Source organism: Haliotis rufescens, unplaced genomic scaffold (assembly GCF_023055435.1).
Source record: "Haliotis rufescens isolate VD_foot unplaced genomic scaffold, xgHalRufe1.0.p SCAF_33, whole genome shotgun sequence".
NCBI classification, from domain to species: domain Eukaryota; kingdom Metazoa; phylum Mollusca; class Gastropoda; order Lepetellida; family Haliotidae; genus Haliotis; species Haliotis rufescens.
This window is the reverse complement of record NW_025964035.1, coordinates 1,701,085-1,717,944: the sequence shown is the minus strand read 5'-3', so window position 1 is coordinate 1,717,944 and position 16,860 is coordinate 1,701,085.

Below are 16,860 nucleotides of genomic sequence, written 5' to 3'. Positions count from 1 at the left end.
GTACAATCGACTCTGCTTTTTACAGCGATTATTATTGGATATGGAAAGGGTTTTGTCGCTTTATTTATATTTATATAGCTATATTGAAGAATCTCAGGCTGAAGGTACGGTATTGATAAACCATAGTTGTGAGTAAAAAAATCACAAAGTGGGTGAGTATAGTTTTACGCCGCTTTTAGCAATATTCCAGCAATATCACGACAGGGAATACGATGGCATGCAAGTCAGCGAGCCTGACCACTCGAACCATTTGGTCGCCTCTGACGGCCGGCATAGGCTGCTGGAATACTGCTGAGGGGACGTCAAACAACAATCAAACAAACAAATTCGTCATAACGCAATAGGGTTTAGCTTTGTGATTTCTGGGGCGATGGTGCAGCCAAGTGGTGAAAATATTCGCTCGTCACGCTCAAAGCCCGGGTCGATTCCTCACATGTGTGTGTGTGGACCCGTGATGATTTTGGGGTAGAATAGGTCTTCAGCAACCCATGCTTGCCGTAAAAGGTGACTATACTTGTAAAAGGCGACTAACGGAATCGGGTGGTTAGGCTCGCCGACTTGGTTGATGCATGTCATCAATCCCAATTGCGTGGATCGATGCTCATGATATTAATCACTGGGTTGTCTGGTCCAGACTCGATTATTTACAAACCGCCGTCATGTAGCTGGAATATTGCTGAGTGCAGCGTTAAACAAAAAACCAACCAACCAATCAATCCTCAGATGTGTGACCACTCGATCCCATTAGTCGCCTTTTTATGACAAGCATGGGCTGCTGAAGAATAATTCTAACCCGTATATCTACAGAGTATATGTACATCAGAAAAGCATTAAATTGTTCAACACTCTACACAAGCGGAGCGGTCGGGTAGCCTAGTGGTTAAAGCGTTCCCTTGTCACGCCGACGACCCGGGTTCGATTCCCGGAACGGGTACAATGTGTGAAGCCCATTTCTGGTGTCCCCCCGCTGTGATATTGCTGGAGTATTGCTAAAAGCGGCGTAAAACTATACTCACTCACTCACTCGTTCAGTTCTACCCGACGTTGAAATGTTATTAAACGATAAGATGGAAAATGTTATTTGTGCCGGATTTATACCTTGAAGTTGTCTGAATATTACTTCTTTGTTAGTTTAATATACACTCTTAAAAACAATGAAGGCGGGTAGTATGTAGTTTCTTGAACCTGACTACACAAACAATCCGGTATATAAACTGGATATATGTTTATTGGAAAATGGTGGTGGTCTGATATTCGACAAACGGTGCGACAAAACGCAACCATTGTCGATTTGCAATGTCTTAAACGGCTTGTTTTCACACTTGTTTAAAAATGTCATGGAGGAAAACAGTAAAGCAAAATGCACGTGCAAGTTATGGTATTCGCAACTCGTGGTAGTGGCTATAAAAAGGGAAGCATAAGCCACTAATTTGTCATTCAATTGTCAACATTTTTCAAGTTCGAAAATGCCGAGACTCAGCGCTGCTGATCGGAACATCGCCAAAGGACGTATCCAAAGAAGGGAATCGCAGTCTTCTGTTGCACGCCACTTCAACGTCCACCAGAGCACAATTTGCCGCCTTTATGACCGATACACACAGTTCAATTCCACTGCAGACCGTCCTAGAACCGGCCGACCAAGAGTTACCACCCTTGCACAGGATCGTTACGTTCGACTGTTCCACCTACGTCATCGCAATGGCGCATCCCTGGTTTGAGGAGGCTGTCGGACCAGTCTGTCGGGAACCATCATCGCGAGGCTGGAATCCGACCCAGAAGAACAGTTGTCATCCCTGTTTTGCAAGAGATGCATCGACAGCGACGCTTGCGTTGGTGCCATACCTTACAACCTTGGAATTTGAGAAACTGGAGACGAGTGTGGTTTAGCGATAAATAGCAATTTCTTCTTCACCGGCGAGATGGAAGACCACATGTTTATCGTCGTCGAAATAAGCGTTTTGCCCCACATTGTGTACGTGAATTCGACAATTTCGGTGGTGGTGGTGTCAAAGTGTGTGTGTGTGGGGGGGGGGGGGGGGTCATATCCTTCACCACGAGATCTGACTTGGTTGTGGTTCAGGGAAATTTGACAGCAAATCGCTACATGAATCAAATTTTTCAACCTCACCTTCTTCCAATGATTGACCGCCAGAGGAAGCTGTTTTAACAGGACAACGCTCCACTGCACACAGCTCGTGTCAAGGTAGACTACCTTAATGATGCCACCATCAACGGCTTTTCCTGGCTATCGAGATCTCCAACCCAATCGAACACCTCTCGGATGAACTCGATCGACGTGTACGTCAAGGTCAGAACACGCCGCAGACAATCCCACAACTGGCCAACGCGTTACAAGCAGAATGGCGCAGAATTCCGCAGAATTCCGCAGAATTCCGCAGGATAGAATTCGTACACTTATCCAGTCAGTGCGGAGGAGATGCAGAGCCGTGATTGCTGCCCGGGGCGGTCACACGGGATACTGAGTTCAGCGCAACCTTGTGGCCTTATGTGACAAGACAATGAACAGTTTTCAATGCCTTTGTACGACAATATATGACTATCGAGCTCCAAAATTTCATATTTGTATATATGATATTAAATCAAATATATCGACTTTATAAGGTACAATAAATTTTCTAAAAATCTACCTGTGCGTTTCATTTTTTGAAGAAGGTATATGATAGATTTCAGAGAACTGTTTTTTCTAACTTCTGAATAGCACACACTTACAGAAAATGTTAGTAAAGTTTACTAACTTTGTTAGTGAATTGTACTGTCTACTGAGGCACCAACATATTAGTTGACTTTACTAATCAGTTAGTATTGTTTATACCAGGTGGCTATCGCCACTAAATGAAATGCGTTATGTAGTGAGTGAGTGAGTGAGTATGGTTTTACGCCGCTTTAAGAGATATTTCAGCAATATCGCGGCGGGGGACACCAGACATGGGCTTCACACCTTGTACCCATGTCGGGAATCGAACCCGGGTCTTCAGCGTGACGAGCGAACGCTTAACCGCTTGGTTCCCCCACCGCCCCCGTTAAGTAGTAATATGATTGTCAGTTTCCTGTATGAGAAAATACAAGGCATACAGCAACAACACAATTATTATAATTGTGTAAATTGTTTATATCTAGGTGAATTTCGAACCTGAAACCTTTGATTCGTCGTCCGTGACGCCACAACCTGTGCTACTGAGACTGTCGTCGTCACATGTGTCAATTGTCCTAATTACCATTAGATGGTTTATTTGTACATGTTTATGTAAATATTGTACCACGTTTGTAAGTCCTGGTGGTATATGTGAATGTTATTTCAATATATAATCTCATCCATATTTGACTTATAGCCTGATGAAATGGTTTTGGTTTGGTTTGTTGTTTAACGCCGCACTCAGCAATATTTCTACTATATGATGGCGGTCTGTAAATAATCGAGTTTGGACCAGACAATCCAGTGATTGACATTATGAGAATCGATCCACGCAATTGGGACCCATGACATGCATCAACCAAGTCAACGAGCTGACCAAACGATCCCGTTAGCCGCTCTTACAACAAGCATAGTCGCCTTTTACGGCAAGTATGGGTTGCTGAAGACCTATTCTACCCGAATCTTCACGGGTCGCCTGATGAAATGCATGTTTTTAACATGTTTTGAGGTGTTTAAATTCTGAACGTGTTTAGGTTATGGGGATGTTTCGTTTAGGTGTTGTTTATGCTATGACGCGATTGCTCCTCTCATGTGTTAAGACCCTAAACGTGTTTGAAAGAGGTGAGTGAGTGAGTTCTTTGCGTTTATGGAGATATGATTTAAAGACTAGCGTATACACTGTGTAAGTCCGCGGATTTACGAAAGTTTACACTCCGGTTTTTACGTTTAAACTTCCATTAACGCTAAAGCATATTGAAGTCATATCTTGTAAATAAATACGCCAACAATCATAACTTCACATGCCACTTATTTAAGATTAATACACAAAACTCTATACAACAATAATATAAAAACGGCATCGTTCAGTAACAGACCACAAATCACTGACCAATCTGGGATACGACCTGAAGGCCAGCTGATCCTGGTTTCGACCAAGGGACAAGACACGGCACATATATTGCGGCGCTTTGTCAACTGGGTCATTTTCGTGTAAGTGTTAATGGTTACGGCCAATATCAGGTTGGTAATACTGGAAGGTGGCTACGCGTCCCTGGTTCGAAGGTGATAAATGCAAAGAGGAAGGTTTATTAGGAAGGTACCCTCTAATTACACACACCTACACAATATACAATTTCATATGTAATTGCTGCTAATAGTTCACTATGCGTTGTTATTGTAATGTCATTTTAGTCTTATAGGCAGGGCTGTATCAATTTACAAGATTCCTCACTGTAGTCCGTAATATTCCAGCAGTAATATTCGGACTGCAAATATTACATAAATATACTTCACAAACAAGGTTAAGGAACACCCGATCCTTACAGTTTACTTGTATTTGTTTGTTGTTTAACGCCGCACTCAACAATATTCCAGGCATATGACGGCGGTTGTAAATATTCGAGTATGGACCAGACAATCCAGTGATTGACATCATGAGCATTGATCCACGCAATTGGGATACGATGACATGCATCAACCAAGTCAGCGAGCCTGACCACCCAATCCCGTTAGTCGCCTTTTACGACAAGCATAGTCGCCTTTTACGGCAAGCATGGGTTGCTGAAGACCTATTCTACCCCGGAACTTCACGGGTCTACAATTTGCTACATAAATTTTATTACGACAAAACAGATTATCATTTAATAGTGATTTGAAAGAATCTGGTGGTTCTTAACCACTGTTATTAGTATAGGTCAGCCACATCAGTCGTTGACAGCAATTAGCTATACATTACCATATCCGTTCAGTCACATGTTTAGCCCCCGATCCTCTTTACTTTGCAGACTTGGGGTATTGGGGAACTTTTCCAACATCAGTATCAATGCAAATGGAATGCCCGGAAACGATTCATCACAATTCTTATTACCTTAAAATTCTAATTTTAATCTCTAAAACTAAAATATACCTATTCAGTACAGATGTACATTGGATGAACTAATTTTTGTTTGTTTGTTTGTTGTTTAACGCCGAATCGCAATAGTCCAGCCATATGACGACGGTCTGTAAATAATCTATTCTGGACCAGACAATCCGGACTGTCATCATGCGCGTCTATCCACGCAATTGGAAGTAGTTTGTATATGTAACGAGTCATGCACTATTAATATAGCCGTATAAATGTTCCCCTTGATCCTCACGTTCGTATCAATACTGTAACATTGTTTGAGATTCGATAGCCTCGCAACTTCATTCCGCGTTTTTGTTTCCATACACCGAGAAACAAAATAGGCCACTCCCACAAGCGGACTACTGTTTCTTAAGTGGCTGATACCAGAGTAGGCGGGACTTTGGATGCATATTTATTGCGCTAAATGGTGTCACTGATGTATTGCCATCATGTAGGGATAAACCTAAAATCCCGTGTGCACACTTGCACAAATTTGCTACCGGTACTTTACCTGTCAGGAACGACTTGTTATAGGTGCACAAACTGTGTACAAATTGTTCGAAGTCTTGCTCTCATGAACCAGGTTTCTTCCTTGTTGATGTCCAGACTCCAAGAGAATTCCAGCTTCGTCCAGTCTGTAAGAACCCTACATTTGTTCCTTTTGGTCTGTTTCTGAAATAAAAATATAAGTAAAGTTGAACAAATTCCTTAATCACACAAAGTGTCTAGGTTAATAATGTTCAGCGTGAATCACCATTGATTTTGCACCTTAGTCAAGAACCATTTCATATTATTTTATTATTTTAGGTTTAAATTGGTTCCGATGAACCATAAAATTAATTTTATCTGAAAAACGAATTATCTCTCTCCTGTATTATCTCATATTCGTATATGCAGTGGGTCCGTGTACGTTTTTTGTTTGTTTGTTTGTTGTTTTTGTTGTTGGTTTCTTTTGTGTGTTTTGGGGTTTTTTTTGTGTGTGTGTGACAGTGGTCAGGATGAACTGGGCAGCTGTTTGTAGAGACAAGTTTTATCTTCAAACAAGTAGATTTACATACCTGTATGTGTCAACGTCTGTCTTTGACGGTAAGGATCCTTACTAAGTAAGGGTACGATATATGGATGAACAACTCCTTTTTACAATTAGGAGCGAAGTTTCGGTGTAGGTTCTAACACCGTTATCATGCAAGTTTAAGAACCCATGTATGTGCCAGGTTATCATAGAGTGCTTGTGATTTGGGATGCCCCGGGACAGCTGGTCTAACCCTAGCTAAGCTAAGGGGGAGATTTCATTCCCCTCGCTCGTCTCAATCCTAAGGTTTTCATTGCAAAACTCCACTTAATTCTTTTCGGTCGCTGGTTCAAAACACGCTTTTATATATTTTCTTTGAAAGGACGAGCCGAATAATTGTCTTTTCACAACCAAGTTTTTTAAACATTTCCAAGGATGACCAGCGAACAATACATTCGGGAGATAAAACTTGATGACAAATTCTTTTTTAAATCACTTCTTGAGTCGGACATAGTTGAGCATACCCCGTACAGGGTGCCCACTGTTTTCATTTTGAGAATATTGTGGACAAGTAATCTTTAGTGTCAGAATTTACACAAATCAATGGGGGCGGTGGGGTAGCCTAGTGGTTTGTGAAGAAATAACAATCCCCACTTCCACGCGGGTCTTGGAATTGCAGGAAACATGAAGAAGCCAATGGTTATGCAACAACTGCCGTACTGCATCATCGCGTTATATCATAGACGTCGCGACATCACCACCCTAGTATTAAGTATAGTATCATAAGTACATACGGTGTATTAAGGACATGAAATAATAATGTACATAATACGCATAGAGTACTATTTAAATTAATGGGTGACATGATAAAGCCTCGGAAACATTATACCTAATGGCCAGACACATGAAAGAAGATGAGAATACAAGTAACTCGGGCGAACAGGAGTGTCGCATTTCATAGTGAGAGTACAGCAACACTGCGATCAGTTAGTAGAGATTACCATCCATCTTTCAAATTCTGAACATGTTTGGGGCGGTCGGGTAGCCTAGTGGTTAAAGCGTTCGATCGTCACGCCGAAGACCCGGGTTCGATTCCCGACATGGGTACAATGTGTGAAGCTCATTTCTGGTGTCCCCCGCCGTGATATTGCTGAAACGGTCCTAAAAGCCGCGTAAAACTCAACCCTCCCTCAACACCCTGCTAAGAACCTGAAGGAGTGGTTTATGAAACTGTGTGAGTGAGTGAGTTGGGTTTAACGGGTTTATGAAACTGTGTGAGTGAGTGAGTTGGGTTTAACGGGTTTATGAAACTGACTGAAACTGGGGACAATCCTACGTTGGTGAATCATCCCGCCCCATCATCACCAGAATCAAAGAGCACAAAACTTCAACAATCATATCAGCAACTGCCCCAATCATAGCATCCACGAGGAAAACGTCCAAATCCTCTCCAAAAACCTCCATGAAAACACTAACATGAGCAGTCCACATTCGCCGCCATAAGCCATCAAGCAACAGAAATCAAGGCTATTTCAGCCCATCCGCCTCTGAACTCGTTAAGCAATAATCACCCCACATTTGTACACTTAATCCTGTTTAATTGGCTCCCTTGCTACTGGCTATTCTCTGTCCATCATGTCGTTACAATATTATCCTGCTGTTGTCTACTCATGTTAATAACTCTCTTGTATGCAATTACATGTATTGTTACAGTAACTGTTAATCCTCCACCTACCATATATATTTTGTACCATGTTCATCATTCAGCCTTGCTTGACGACGACATAAGGTCGCCACAAACGTCGCCTTCACAGTAAATAAAGAAGTTGTTATCCATAAATTGTCTTTCTTTTCTAACAACGTAACCAAGGCAACATATCTTCGAAAGCCTATTGGGGCCATTTTGGTAGGACAAGGATATTCTTTTCAAAATTGAAATTTCGAGTCCATTCAATTATTTGTATAATTTTGAAATTTCAATCTTTTACTCGCTTCTTCGATAATATTTTTTTTCATTTCGATTATTTCAATTTTTTTCTCGTTACTACGATTATTTTCTCGATATTTCAATTTTATTCAAATAATCGAGAAATATTGGAAGCAAGGGAGAAATATAGAAATATTGAGATTTGAAAATAAAACTGAAATAACGACAAAATAATCTACATTTCAATTTTAAAGAAATATAATTATGCTCAGTGGCAACATTAGGTTTTCGTACCTCACCACAAGCCTTACATAATCGTATGCGTAAAACTGTTCTTATGTCAAAGATGAAGCACAGGTAATGATAATTTTTTAATTTCTATTCTGATTAAAATCTGAAAATCAGTAATGACAGCAGGGGGAAAAGGTAAGCGTGTCCTGCCCCAGTCGCTCGCACACACCACTCACACTGCATAGGAAAGGAAGCGTTAGTTATCTGACGCCGCCCAACAGTACTCCTGCCATGCGACAACGCGCTGTAAATATTTTCAGTCAACTGCAACAAAAGGGGATGTACTACCAAATTCCTGTCTCTAAGATTAACCATAATCCTCAATATAATCGAGGAAGGATTGTCTTTATATACGCATGCAGAAACCGTTTGAGACAAGTGGAATAATTAAGGCCAGGTGGGTTCTCAAAAGCCCAAAGGATTTGCTGCTTTCACTCCCAATGGTCCCATGCGATGGTCCACTTACAGCTAAATGGTCGATTCCTCAACTTTTACAGTAATTATATGTTATCCATGAAGAAGTCAAGCATTTGACATATTGTTTTCTCGGCAAACTACAGATGACAAATATATGATTAACGCAAAACATTGGTTGAATGGTTTTACATTTGAGTTTCATAAAAACGTTTTCATCTTTCCTTCCAGTGTATTTGGCAACGAAAACAGCATGCTGAATACTGCAAATACGTTTTACTGAGACCGATTTTAGCAGGGAGCGTTTCTGAAAACATGGATTTCCAGAATAACAATCATTTTGTAAAGGTAAGTTTATTGAAATTTGGCTGATAATGTTAACTTAACAAGTTCGGGTGGTATATAATGGGTTTTTTCATACACGTTCATACGGTTGATAAAGTCGACAGATATTGTTCGCTATACACATGCAGTCGACCTATAATGTTCCGATACAAGCAGTCGATTGATAATTTTCACTATTCACATGCAGTCGACTGATATTGTTCACTATACACATGCAGTCGGTTGATAATGCTCGCTATACACATGCAATCGACCTATAATGTTCCGATACAAGCAGTCGATTGATAATTTTCACTATTCACATGCAGTCGACTGATATTGTTCACTATACACATGCAGTCGGTTGATAATGCTCGCTATACACATGCAGTCGACCTATAATGTTCCGATACAAGCAGTCGATTGATAATTTTCACTATTCACATGCAGTCGACTGATATTGTTCACTATACACATGCAGTCGACCTATAATATTCCGATACACGCAGTCGGTTGATAATTTTCACTATTCACATGCAGTCGACTGATATTGTTCACTATACACATGCAGTCGGTTGATAATGCTCGCTATACACATGCAATCGACCTATAATGTTCCGATACAAGCAGTCGGTTGATAATTTTCACTATACACATGCAGTCGACTGATATTGTTCACTATACACATGCAGTCGACCTATAATATTCCGATACACGCAGTCGGTTGATAATTTTCACTATTCACATGCAGTCGACTGACATTGTTCACTATACACATGCAGTCGGTTGATAATGCTCGCCATACACATGCAGTCGGTTGATAATGCTCGCCATACACATGCAGTCGGTTGATAATGCTCGCCATACACATGCAGTCGGTTGATAATGCTCGCCATACACATGCAGTCGGTTGATAATGCTTGCCATACACATGCAGTCGGTTGATAATGCTCGCCATACACATGCAGTCGGTTGATAATGCTCGCCATACACATGCAGTCGGCTGATAATGCTCGCCATACACATGCAGTCGACTAAAAATATTCGCTTTACACATGCACTCGACTGATAATGTTCGCTATACACACGCAGTCGGCTGATAATGTTAGCTATACACATGCAGTCGAGTAATAATATTCGCTTTACACATGCAGTCGGCTGATAATGTTCGCTATACACACGCAGTCGGCTGATAATGTTAGCTATACACATGCAGTCGACTAAAAATATTCGCTTTACACATGCACTCGACTGATAATGTTCGCTATACACACGCAGTCGGCTGATAATGTTAGCTATACACATGCAGTCGACTGATAATATTCGCTTTACACATGCACTCGACTGATAATGTTCGCTATACACACGCAGTCGGCTGATAATGTTAGCTATACACACGCAGTCGACTGATAATATTCCTTATACACATGCAGTCGACTAAAAATATTCGCTTTACACATGCACTCGACTGATAATGTTCGCTATACACACGCAGTCGGCTGATAATGTTAGCTATACACATGCAGTCGACTAAAAATATTCGCTTTACACATGCACTCGACTGATAATGTTCGCTATACACACGCAGTCGGCTGATAATGTTAGCTATACACATGCAGTCGACTAATAATATTCGCTTTACACATGCACTCGACTGATAATGTTCGCTATACACACGCAGTCGACTGATAATATTCCTTATACACATGCAGTCGACTAAAAATATTCGCTTTACACATGCACTCGACTGATAATGTTCGCTATACACACGCAGTCGGCTGATAATGTTAGCTATACACATGCAGTCGAGTAATAATATACGCTTTACACATGCAGTCGGCTGATAATATTCGTCATACACATGCAGTCGACTGAAAATGTTCGCCATACACATGCAGTCGTCTGAAGATTCGCCATACACATGCAGTCGACTGATAATATTCGTCATACATATGCAGTCGACTGAAAATATTTGCCATACAGTGGGTTGATACTATTCGCTGTATGCATGCAATCGGTTGATAATGTTCGTTTTACGCATGGAGTGCTATAGACATGCTCATGGATACCCAGAAACTAGACCTCGACTCAACAACAAATATAAACCTGCCTTCCTCTTTCTCACGCCCACTGTAAGTGGTCGGATTCAGCGCAATATTGATTTGAGTTGGAGGAGAAAAACCGATCGAACTGATCAATATTGATCCTTGGACCGGATCAAAAGATGTGTCAAAACGCCATTGCGAGACACAGCAGAGAAAAGATTAAGGCATTTGTATGTGAAAAAAGTAATCGAGTATAGTACGAGTATGGCGGCAGCTATTATTTGGCTAATACTCTGTGATTAGCCGTAGTTTCACCATTAGTGAATGAATTGGGTTAACTACGTACGGGGCCAGATCTCAGTTATATCAAGACCGGTGAAGATCCGGAGTAGAATTGGTCTTCAGCAACCCATGCTTGCCATAAAAGGCGACTATGCTTGTCGTGAGAGGCGACTATCAGGTGGTCAGACTCGCAGACTTTGTTGATGCATGTCATCGTATCCCAATTGCTTAGCTCGATGCTCATGATGTCAATCACTGGATTTTTACTGGTCCTGTCTCGATTATTAACAGACAGCAGTCACATAGCTAGAATATTGCTGAGTGCGTCGTTAAACAACAAACAAACAAACAAACAGTTATATCCAAGCGCGTCAGCTGAACATGGGATCATTGCCCGTAGTACATGTCTTTTCACAACGAGAAACCCACGAACGCGGTGCTGTCAAACTTTCTCAAGGTCATGATCTCAATCAGGGCGAATGTTGGATTAAGACATGAGGAATTGCCATTAATTGCTGTAATTCACCGGAATTTAAATACTTATGAGTATAGGTCAATGCTTTTACGCGATGCATGCACAAATGTAGAGATTGGACGCAGACACAGACATACCGCGTCACGAGGGTCGCACAATAATATCCATTGTACCTACAACGCATCAAGAGCAGTTATGGGTGTCTGCTATTTCATCCACCAATCATAACCACTGTCCACATGATCATTTATTCATTCCCGGCTCTCAAGTAATGATCTAAACTTACTGTGCACTACACTATTTCACTACCTTACAGTACCCTCATATTGCTCGCAGGGACCCTTAAAATTAATCATTGGGCCCCATGGAGCCCCACGTTAAGTCAAGGTCAAACCTTGACAATCGGTGAGCGGAGTGGAACGGAAAGGAGCGGAGTGGAGCGGAAAGGCGCGGAGTAGAGCGGCTTCAGGTGGAGATCCTGGTGGCAGTAGCAAATATTCACTCCCTAACTCTTTCAGACTACGACGCAGTATGTGAGCTGTATGTCGTAGGCACGTCATTGTAAAGCGGTATACATCGCCTAACGGTAACTGAGAATTATCCACAGCCATGCTGTGACCAGGAACTGTCTTTTCAGTCTTGCAAGACCCGTGAAGATTCTGGGGTAGAATAGGTCTTCAGCAACCCATGCTTGCCGTAAAAGGTGACAATGCTTGTCGTAAAAGGCGACTAACGGGATCGGCTCGTCATGCTCGCTGACTTGCTTGATGCATGTCATCGATCCCAATTGGGTGGATCGATGCTCATGATATCAATCACTGGATTGTCTGGTCCAGACTCGATTATTTACAGACCGCCGTAATATAGCTGTAATATTGCTGAGTGCGGCGTTAAACAACAAACCAAACCCCAAAACAACAGTCTTGCAAATGTACTTGAGTGTTATATATTAGGTGCCTGGACATTTAACGTTTCTTTAACGGGTATTATACTAGGTTAACTTTCGCACATTTACACATCGCGTATAGTCCTAAATGGGTTTAGATAGAACGCGCTAAGAGTCTATTCCGGTTCGGATTTAAAAAACATTCCTAATCATGTTTTGATCCAAGCATGTCTCGCCTGTGTTTACACACATTTTTTACAGTACGTGTGAGTGGGCTGGGGGCAGCAGACAGACAGTCTTTACAAAATCTCCCCTCAACATATGATATTAAAATAGGCAATGAGGAAGTGAGGTGAGGTGAAATGGGGTTTAACGTCGCGTCCAAGATTGTCGCCCTTCAATGGCGACGTGCATGCACGTGTATGTGTGGCTGCTTGTACCTTCCGGACTAATGCAGATTTTATAGTGCTATCTCACTGCGATGCCATGCCGCAGTTTAACATGAATACCCAACTCAGGCACGATATACTGAATTAGAGCCGACCAGTCCTTGTTTTGGCCCTTAATGCCGAGCGCCAGGCAGGGTAACAACAAGTACCATATTTTAACGTATTTTGGTTTTTTTATTTAAAAAATATTTAATTCAGATTGAAATGGATTGGGAACAAGGCGCGGCCGGAGATCTTACCCACGACCTTCCGTTCTCCGGGCAGATGCTCTATCCACTAGACCACGGATACGGTTGTATGAGGAAGAGGCGGGGGTTTGTTTTAACGCTCTTTCAACAGTATTACAGTTAAATCACGGGGAGGAAAGGAAAATGTGGGAGGAAAGGCCAACGCGAGGCAGGTCTCAGACGTTTACCTCTTTGATGAAACCCAAGGCCACGGGTATGGCGCTGACAAACCTAAAACATGATCAGGACGAACAGGATTCGAACCCCGGATTATACGGTTCTGTACATGTTACACCCCATAGACGCAACGTATACATGTACCGTGGTTCGATTTCGTAAATTCCGTAGCACCGTCTCTAGGTAGTCAAATAGTTGTGAAATGGAAACGACGTGACCCTGGAGTGCAATGAACCGGACAGAGCTAGTATTAGTATTAAAGCGTTCGCTCGTCACGCTGAAGACCCGTGTTCGATTCCCCACAGTGTTAAAATGTGTGAATCCCATTTCTGGTGTCCCCCGCTGTGATATTGCTGGAATATCGCTAAAAGCGGCATAAAAACATACTCACTCACTCACTAGTGAAATGCAGACACACAAAAAACATCATTCTGTTACAACAAAGATACAGCCCGTGTTATGTTTTGCAAAGGTACAGAGAAAACTAACAAACTAAAATGTAGAAAGAAATAAAGATTCAAATCCCATTTAACAACGTTATCAAATCAATGAAATGTCTCATCACACATCGATGGTTTTACAGAGCGGTGTTTAAAAGCATGTAATCACTCACTCATTCATATATGGCATCGCGTGTGCGGGCCACGACTCTTACTACACGACCACAAAGTTAAACCAGTGATGTTATACAATAGACAGTGTCCAAACACTGCAGGGAAGGTTTGATTTGTTTATCAGCTTCGTCTCGCTCAACTCTCGCGGGTAGAACGTGACACTGTGTATAACCTTATACTAACTAGATTACGAGTGAGACACACACAGACCTAAAGTAGTGAGGTAATGGGTTTGATCCTCTGTCTAAATAGTATTTAACACTATTTCATAAATCAATGTCATCTGTGTCTGGCATAGAGACAGTGCTAGTCGTGACGCCTACAGTATTTCCCGTGCTGGTTCACAGGAATAAATGATGATCTTTCTCATACTTGGCGAACTCATCTCGTTAAATGTTTATCATCTTCGTAACACGGGTCAATATGGACGTGTAACAAGAATCAATATATAGGGGACTGTCTGTCAGGGACTGGCCATTTGATTATCGGGTGAAACTGGGTCGGCTGAGAAATTATCTTAATAACACCTTTCCCTGAAAATTCTTGAAAGAAATTCATCGTACTGTTGAAAATAAATTTCTGCCATAAGAATTACATTGGCAAGATGTATTCATACGCATAGTTTTAAATATATCTGGTTTTGTAGCTGTCGCTGAAGAATCTCTAGTCTGAATACGAAATCCAAGTCCACCTTTCACCACTGGCACCCCCACCAAGCCACCCCCACCCACAAGAATTTGGTCAGTCCCTTACACACGTTTTTGAAATGTCTGTAATTTCATGGAAATGTCGTTTTTAATTACGATATGGTAGAGGGCTGAGGAAGAATATATTCAGGGGTTGCTGGTTGAGGCTCATGGATGCTGAACAAAATATACTTTGGCCTCATCTTTTGCAAAAAAGAATTACTGTTCGCTGGAGATGCTGTATGTTCTGAAATAAATGTATTGAAAAAGTTGTTTGGAGAAAAAATGGTATTGTTGACTGGAAGCATATTTGTGATGAGATAAAACATTTGGTCATTTTTACTATTTAATATAAAACATATTAATGACAAAGACTAGGAACGCCCTTAAGAAGCAGCGAGTTGAGACCGTGGCAAGAACGATCAGGTCTATTTATTATCATTATCATTGGCACTGTTGCTATAGACTAATTGTCTTGGGCCATTGTACAACACCTTCATAAACACCTATGTCTTGTCATGTGAAACACAGAAATATGCTATCGTACTCATGGGATATGGCTTTTGAATATAGGGGCGGTCGGGTAGGCTAGTGGTTAAAGCGTTCGCTTGTCACGCCAAAGACCCGGGTTCGATTCCCGACATGGGTACAATGTGTGAAGCCCATTTCTGGTGTCCCCCGCCGTGATATTGCTTGAATATTGCTAAAAGCGGCGTAAAACCAAACTCACTCACTCACTGCTGTTTGAAGATAGAGCAATTTTATAACAGAAAAACCCATCAGTATTTAATTGGTCGTCTTTATATTCATCACCATCGTCATCAATGTCATCGGTATAATCATCCCCTTTGTCATCGTTATCGGCATAATCATCACCATTTCCATTGATATCAGCGTTATAATCAACACAGTTGCCATTGTTATAATCGGCATAATCATCACCATTTCCATTGATATCAGCGTTATAATCAACACAGTTGCCATTGTTATCATTATTATAATCATCACCACTTCCATTGTTATCAGCGTTATAATCAACACAGTTGCCATTGTTATCATCATTATAATCAACACCATTGCCATCGTTATCATTATTATAATCAACATCATTGCCATTGTTATCATCTTTATAATCATCACCAATTCCATTGTTATCATCTTTATAATCATCACCAATTCCATTGTTATCATCTTTATAATCATCACCATTGCCATTGTTATCATCATTATAATCAAAGCCATTTCCATTGTTATCATCTTTATAATCAACACCATTTCAATTGTTATTATCATTATAATCATCACCATAGCCATTGTTATCATCATTATAATCAACGCCATGGCTATCGTCATCATCGGTATAATCATCACCATTGCCATTGTTATCTGTGATCTGGGGTTGTGAAAACCCTTATATAATAAAACACGTACAACAAAAATCCTTAAAAATGGCAACAGAACATAGGAACTGGGCCCCAAATTATTTCGTAAATTGTGAACAGAAAACCTTTAAGCATCAAAATTATTAATTTTCGTAATTTGTGAACAGAAAACCTTTTGGCATCAAAATCTCAAAACGAATAAGTACGTTATGACATGGGACCTCAACGAGAACAGAAACCCTAAGCGTATCTTATAAGGCTTGATAGATGAATCAACAACGCTTTTAATGGCTGTGCTTAATGAGATTGAAAATATACTTGATCGCTGTGGATTGAGTCAAGCGTTCCCCCGGATTTCGCTTCGCGGCTTGCATCAAAGGTAGAAATAACATTGAAAGGTCACTCTTTATCATGGAATACATGTAGTTGTAGGCGGTCAAGCTCTAAGGGAAACTAGTACTACTATTGTTCCATTTCAATTTTGTCCAACTAAATATTTACCTTTCCCCAAAATTATTTCATATCCCCTTCTTAAGTTTTGAACATTGGCTGATGGCATGGTCCCGGCTGAATAGAACGTGCCATCTCTAGATCTGCTACTCGCCAGCTTTTGGAGACGAATTTCAT